General features: G+C 41.0%; 1 long non-coding RNA gene across 1 annotated transcript in view; it reads left to right on the top strand.

Annotated features, from left to right (window-relative positions):
* The window catches only part of LOC116280579 (uncharacterized), a 205,581-nt gene extending 198,541 nt beyond the window's left edge, over positions 1–7,040 (top strand). Inside the window, exon 6 of the long non-coding RNA XR_012072782.1 lies at positions 6,928–7,040. This is a non-coding gene — a long non-coding RNA (uncharacterized lncRNA). The remainder of the gene's footprint in view (positions 1–6,927) is intronic.
* Positions 7,041–7,976: the final 936 nt, after the last annotated feature.

Here is a 7,976-nt window from a genome sequence, read left to right on the forward strand (position 1 = left end):
TACAGTTTCACAAAAAGTTTATTTAAAGAAATAGTTCTATTTCTAAAGGCTAAAATATTTAGGACCACTGATGGAGTCTGATGAACTTCCAGACTTTCCCCTCTCTTCACCTGAATTTATGCATTGTAGTAATCAGGTTGGCAGTAACCTCCTGAAGAGACTGAAATACTTAACAGCTGTCCCACGCTGGTCTCTCTAGGAACATGCTGAGCTGGAGTTTCTGGAGCAATGTGCTCCTTGGGTTCAGCTCTGTGAAGGGGAGGAGCTGCAGATGGCGTGGGCAGCAGAAGAAGCTGTGATACAGGCCCACGAAGGCCTGGGCCAGTCTTTCCAGGTGTGCTGGAGCGAATATCCCGATGGAGTCATGCTCTGGTGGGCGCCTGTCTCAGCCAAGGGTTGTGGGATGTCGGGAAAGAGTATGACCTTGGAGAGGAGGGCCTCTGCAGCCGAGGCAACCCTGAAATAGCTGACAGCCGGGGCATGACTGCTGCTGGCACTTCTCCCATCAAGCCCTCCCCCGAGGGAGAAGCTGGGTGCACATCTGTGGGTCTACAAGATAGATACTGAAATTCAGGGGTGTGGGGCATGCTTGTGGACTGATTACCTCTGTCTTGAGAAGAGGAAGGCATTAACAGGGGCAGCAGAAGCATCGTAAACCAGGCTCAGGGCGGCGGGGCCTGGGAAAGGCTCCTGAAGGAGCAAGCACAGAGCGGTGGTGCGACCTGGAGAAGAGACAGCGCACCTCTCCTCTCCCTGGGTCACGTGGTTGGCCTACTTGCCATAGCTTCCTCTGGAGGATCGAAGGGAGGTCTGAGGACGGGGGTGGGGTTAGATAACATCCCAGAGGGCACGTCTGTTCCCTCTGTCTCTAGCAATAGACTAACTTCCGCATGGAGGAACCTCAATTGCTGCAAGTCAGAGTCAGCCTGCATTTATCAGTCCGCCCCCATGGGCCACCCTCTGTGCTAGGTGTTTTGGTGCACAGTCTCACATGCCCATATCCTCATCTTAATCAGTTTGTCACGAGAATTATCCTTTGAGTGATTTTCTTTTCATTTATCAACTTACCAACGTGTTTATTTAAAAACTAAATGTAGAGGACATAGTTTTTCTGAACTAAAGACAGTAGAATCCCTAGAATCCTGTTACTAATGTGGCAGATCTTGTCCTCATTGTGTTTAAAAGATAAACTGTTATCAACACTTTAATTATACTTGTAAAACAAATCTTTATGAACAGATATGCCTTTGGCTATGTCTTAATTTCAAGAGATACAGCAAGCCCTCTTATAGTGGTTGAGTAGATTAGATCTAGAGCAGAGAACTAATACTGAATTAGTTATCACAAGATTGGTGGGTTATTTCCACCTCCTAGGACCAACATAGATTAGAATGAGTAAACACACACTATTTTCTACTACAAATCACAATATTCGATAACACGTTTCTGCAACAAACATGTAGTTTCCCATAGCGAACATTTATAATTTCAAGGCTATAAGGTTACGGTCCTTAGAACAGTTAAAACAAACTTTTTAATATGGCAAGAAATCTCTTTGCAGTAAGCAACAGGCTTAGGCAGAAACTTTGAGATAAAATACAGACAATGGGTTGATGCTGCTTTAATTATGGTAACTGGTATGTAAATATTCAATAATTATTTTCTTAAACATTTATCAAGATGTTAATTTCTAACTGAAAGATTTTTCTATTCAAACTACCGTATTGATTGTCTCCCAAGCATTCAAAGTTTTCTCATTAATCTGCTCACTGAAGCTTGTAATTCTGCCTTCAGTTATCATTTCCAGCCAGAGGTAGTAAGACAATATGGAGCCTATTAGTTCCTCTGGCCACATTAACCAGATTTTAGGTCTGAAGTCGGTTATCTGTCATGCATAGTTTCTCTTGGCACAGATATCTAGAACTCTGAGGCAGTGGCCTTAGGCAGGGGCAGATCCTACAAAAAACACCCTGTGTTTCTGTTCAGCAGTGTAAAGTGAGGGTCAGGAACAGAGCTGGACAGGTGGCGGCAAAAATGAAGGAGGAAGGGCCTTAGCCGGAATTATTTCAGGTGTCCTTGGGCCACCCTACTGCTATGGCCTCCGAATTATATACAGTAAGAGGGAGGCTGGTCATCAGGGATACTATCTTTTGTTCACAAATGAAGGCTAGGGCAGGGAGGCACATGGAGACAGGGCCACATTACGAGTTTCACGGGCCCCATGCCTGCCGCTGCTAGTGCCTACATGGGCCGTGCTTGGAGGTGTTGTCCACATGCAGTTTCAGAGTCCTGAGTTCCAAGTCTCTGTTCCACAGATTCAGAGTTAATGAGCAGGGCCACCTCCTCTACCTCGCAGTGAATCTGGCCTCAGGAAAAACTAGGTAAGAGATACTCATTAGGGACATAGGTGAAGGGTAGCATCTGGTGGAAAAAGTCCATCACCGTAGTAGCTGTCTGGAAAGATTCTTTCAATCATTAAGGTGGGGGGAAAAATGGGTAGGTTCTAAGGAGCTAGTGTTCTGTTGAAACTGGCACTTTGCTCTAACCCAGAGACCTCAGAATCTTCCAGGAGACACAAAAAGAGGTAGGAGCTGAGACTGATGCACACACCATGTCACTTCACCATGTCACCAAAATCTCTCTGGGGTAAGGCCTTCAGCCCCCTGCTTCCAGTTCTTATAGCTAAAATAGTCTCCTTTCGGGGCTGGCCCTTTAACATCTGTTGCGACACACTGCTGAGTGTAGAAAAACAGCATGAGAAGCCTCCTTCTGACCTTGAGGAATCTATTTAATTTGTGATAGTTTGCATTTTGTTTGTGGGAGGAATAAAAACACAACAAGCCCTAGAAAATAACTACTTCATTGCATCTTATAATTTATTCCACCAGGAGGTTGGAAGGATGCCTCCAAATTGCCCTAGCACAATCTTTGAGGATTTGGTGGTTCATACTAGCAAATCTGAAGTCAGTGGAAAATTTCCACATGTAAGAATTATAGTATTGGGTCCTTTAAAACAACACCATGTGTACACACCACTCCCTCCTGCCACGCCCACTCCACCCCCTCCATTTCTGAATGTCTGGAAATCCTGATCAGGAATTTGAAAAACAGTCAGGATCTATTGCATCAGTTGTTCCACAGTGTTCATGCCATGTACGTTTTAATACCAAAAAATGATTTGGTTAGACTTAGCAAGCTCAGCCTCATTTTTTGAGAGTTCTTCTTAATTGTTGCTTTAAAAAAGCCCTATGTAAATCAATGAAGTTAGAACACTCCCTCACACCATACACAAAAATAAACTCAAAATGGCTTAAAGACGTAAACATAAGACACAATAAACCTCTTTGAAGAAAACATAGGCAAAACATTATCTGACATAAATCTTAGCAATGTTCTCCTAGGGCAGTCTACCTAGGCAATAGAAGTAGAAGCAAAAATAAACAAATGGGATCTAATTAAACTTATGAGCTTTTGCATAGCAAAGGAAACCATAAGCAAATAAAAAGACAACCAACAGAATGGGAGAAAATATTTGCAGAAGATGAGACTGACAAGGGCTTAATTTCCAGAATATATAAACAGCTCATACAACTTAATAAGAAAAAACCAAACAACGCAATCCAAAAATGGGCAGCAGACCTAAACAAGCAATTCTCCAGTGAAGACATACAAATGGCCAATAGGCACATGAAATAATGCTCAATATTGCTAATTATTAGAGAAATGCAAATCAAAATTACAATGAGATATCACCTCACACCAGTCAGAATGGCCATCATTAAAAAGTCCACAAATGACAAATGTTGGAGAGGGTGTGGAGAAGAGGGAACCCTTCTACACTGCTGGTGGGAATGTAATTTGGTATAGCCATTAGGTAAAACAATATGGAGATTCCTCAAAAGTCTAAAAATAGACTTACCATATGATCCAGCAACCCCACTCCTGGGCATATATCCAGAGGGAACCTTAATTCAAAAATATACATTCACCCCCAATGTTCATAGCAGCACTATTTAAAATAGTCAAGACATGGAAACAACCTAAATGTCCACTGACAGATGATAAAGAAGTGGTGGTATATTTATACAATGGAATACTACTCAGCCATAAAAAAGAATAAAATAATGCCATTTGCAGCAACATGGGTGGAGCTGGAGATTGTCACTCTAAGTGAAGTAAGCCAGAAAGAGAAAGAAAAATACCACATGATATCACTTATATGTGAAATCTAGATAAAAAAAACCAGACAAACGACTTATTCATAAAACAGAAACAGACTCAACAGACATAGAAAACAAACTTATGATTTCTGGGGGTGGGAATGGGGTGGAATGGGGTGGGAAGGGATAAATTGGGAGTTTGAGATTTGGAAATAGTAACTAATATATATAAAATAGATAAACAACAAGCTCATATGATATAGCACAGCAAACTATATTCAATATCTTGTAATAACTTACGATGAAAAAGAGTATGAAAAAGGCCTGATTTAAATCATAAGATAATATACAGGGGGTTGATGACTTGGATTCTTCTTAATAGTTAGGTAAATAGATAGTGCAGAATGTGGCAGTAACCCATTGCTGGTTTCTATGAAATAGCTAATGGGAAAGAACTAACCTTTTTTACTTGTTTGTTTTGTATTTTCTTCTTTTCTCTCCCCCTTCTTCCTCTCTTTGTTGATTAAACAATCATAACTAACAATTTGCAAGAGCCACTCTCTTTAGATATTTTGTCTATTCTTGCTCTCAGATGGCAACTGCATACATCTCATATTGACCCAGAATGCCTTGAAATCTGGAAACAGATGTCAGGTAGAGATCTAGAAAGGTGCCAGTTTTTAATGTCTGGCTTTGCTGTTCTGATCCTCTCAGTGCTTTCCCTTACCAGTTATCCTGGCTTGGAATTGCTCTCCCCACTTGGACCCATTTTCATCTAGATAAAGCCTTTTTTCCCTTCAAATCCCATATTCTCCATTCTTATGGGAACCTAAGTGCAGACAGGATGAGGTAGAAATGGAGGGTTATAGGATAGACCCTGGGTTGGGTGTGGCAAAAGTGTTGACAAGTCATTGGAGGCCATAGGGATGGAGAGACCATCAATCCTAACAATTAGGATTAGGGGTGTGTGGGGGTGGGGACTGGTGGTGCTGGAATGTTCTCAATTCAAACTGGGTCAATCAGTTAATTGAGGTCTGTAAGCAGAAGATGCAATGCAGCAATGCCAGTGTTGATACCAGTGGTGCTTGACAACATAATGGAAGTCTCCCCACTGAAACCCCACATCCAAACCACCAGCAAATCCTATTGGCTCTACTTCCCCAGGGATATTTAAAATCTGATATTCTCACCACCTCTGCCACTAACACTTGGTTGGAGCCACCACCTTCTCTTACTTGGATTATCAAAATACCTTCTAATTGGTTTCCCTGCTTCTGCCTTTGCCACCTCAACTTCTTGGCCTTAATCCAGCAGCCAGAGTAATCCTACTAAAACCTAAGCCAGGTCATATTAACTCTCAGTGGCTCAAAGTAAAAGCCAAAATCTTCCCACCAAACTAAAAAGCTCCTACATAGCAAAGGAAACCATTGATAACACAAAAAGCAACCTCCTGAATGGGAGAAAAATATTGAAAATCATATGTTTTTTAAATCAAATTGTTTGGGATTTGGAGGGTATTGAGTTGTACCAATATACAGTTTGTATATAATTGAATCCAAACTATATAAGGGACTCATACAACTTAATACCCTCCAAACCCCAGACAATTTGATTTTAAAAATGAGTAGAGAATCTGAATAGACGTTTTCCAAAGAAGACATATAGTTGGCCAACAGACACATGAAAGGATGCCCAACATCACTAATCATCAGGGAAATGCGAATCAAAACCACAAAGAGGTATCACCTCGCACCTATACATTATCAGAAAGACACGAAATAACAAATATTGACAAAGATAGGGAGGAAAGGCCACGCTTGTGCACTCTTGATGGAAATGTAAGTTGGTGCAGCCACTGTGGAAAACAATATGGAGGCTTCTAAAAAAATTAAAAATATGACAACCATATGATCCAGCAGTTCCACTTCTGGATATTTACCCAAAGAAAATAGAAATACTAATTTGAATAGATATATGCACCCCTATGTTCATTGCGGCATTATTTACAGTGGCCAAGGAATGGAAGCAATTCAGTGTCCACTGATAGATGAATGGATAAAGATGCTGTGGTATATGTTTATGTGTGCAATGGCATTTTACACAGCCATAAAAAAAGAATGAGATCTTACCATTTGCTACAACATGGACAGAACTTGAGAGTAATATACTAAATGTAGTAAGTCAGACAAAGACAAATACTGTATGATTTCACTTATGTGTGGAATCTAAAAAAGAAAACAATTGAACAAATGAAAGAAAACAAAACTCATAGATACAGAGAACAGATTGGTGGTTGCCAAAGGGAAAGGTTATTGGAAGAGTGGGTGAAATTGGTGAAGAGCATCAAGAGGTGCAAACTTCCAGTTGTAAAATAAGCAAGTCATGGGAATGTAATGGATAGCATGGTGACTGTAGTTAATATCCTATTGCATATTCAAAAGTTGCTAAGGGAGTAGATCTTAAAAGTTCCCATCACAAGAAAAAAATTTAGTGTCGTGGTGGCTGGAAACTAGACTTAATGTGGTGATCATTTCACAGTGTATACTAATATTGAATCATTATGTTGTACACCTGAAACTAATACAATGTTATATGTCTTTATGCCTCAATAATAAAAAAAATTTTTTTTTAAGCCAAAATCCTTACCAAGGTCGATGGGGCCCTCCATGGGTCTCTGCCTTCCCTTGTTCTGACATTCTATCCTCTGTCTCCCCCTTCCCTTTGTCCTGATGCAATGGTCCATCTGCTGTTTTCCTTTTCATTCCAGGCACACTCCATCCTCAAAGCTCTGCTTTTCCCTCTGGCTGGAGCACCTTTCCCCCAAGAGCTGCATGGCCACTCCTACAACTCCTCTGGGTCTTTGCTCACAAGTCTCCTTCCTGGTGAGTCTTCCCTGAGCACATCCTTAAACATCTTACCCCCGACTCTGGCTTCCTCTGTCCTTCTCCTGCTTTACTTTTCTCCATAGCACTTATATGTCTGATACACTATACAATTTTATTTTTTGGTTTATTTTCTGTCTTTTTTCTTGACAACACATAAGCTCATTTGCTTTCTAATGTATCCACAGAACTTAGAACAATGTATAGACATAGAAAACACTTAATGACTATTTGTTGAATGAATAAATAAATGAGTTCAGTAAACAGGCTCCCAATAATGACAGGAACCAGACGGCTCAAGAGTCAATGGGATTGTCAGAGTCTCAGTTCCTGGTGCCAAGGCTAAGCTTTTGGGAAAATAAGAGCAAATAAGGTGCTGTCCAAGTTTCCTAGATGCTCATAGTGGAGGAGTCATATACAGGGTGTTATCAGTTTGTCAGAGAATGATCAATGCCTGTGCTCAAATAGACTGAACACAGCCAGAGGCTGGCATCAGGACTCTAGCCCTTCTGTAAACCTCTGTAACAATTACTGTCTTGTCCACTCACCCATCCATCCATCCATCCATCCACCCAGTCTTATGACAGATATTTATCCAATGTCTTCTCAAACCCAGCTTTACATTGCTCAGATTTTCTGAGCATCTTTTCTACAGAACTGGACGTCTTTGTGAACAGGAACCCCCACATTATCAAATCTCAGATACTCCCATTCCCTCACATGATGTCTTGAATGAATGAACCTTGGACAAGAGGTTGTGCCTTGTTCTTTTTCCTTACAACCTAAGAAAAAGAATAATGAGAATGGATGAATTAATATATTATTAAAGGTCTCAGAATTTTTCAAAGTTAGAATTCAAATGTTTCTAACCGGCGCTGGGTATTCTCCCAGTGCATCATTCGCCTTTGCTCATTCAGTGTGTGCCCTCCACGTG

This window comes from Vicugna pacos, chromosome 5 (genome assembly GCF_048564905.1).
Source record: "Vicugna pacos chromosome 5, VicPac4, whole genome shotgun sequence".
Taxonomy (NCBI): Eukaryota; Metazoa; Chordata; class Mammalia; order Artiodactyla; family Camelidae; genus Vicugna; species Vicugna pacos.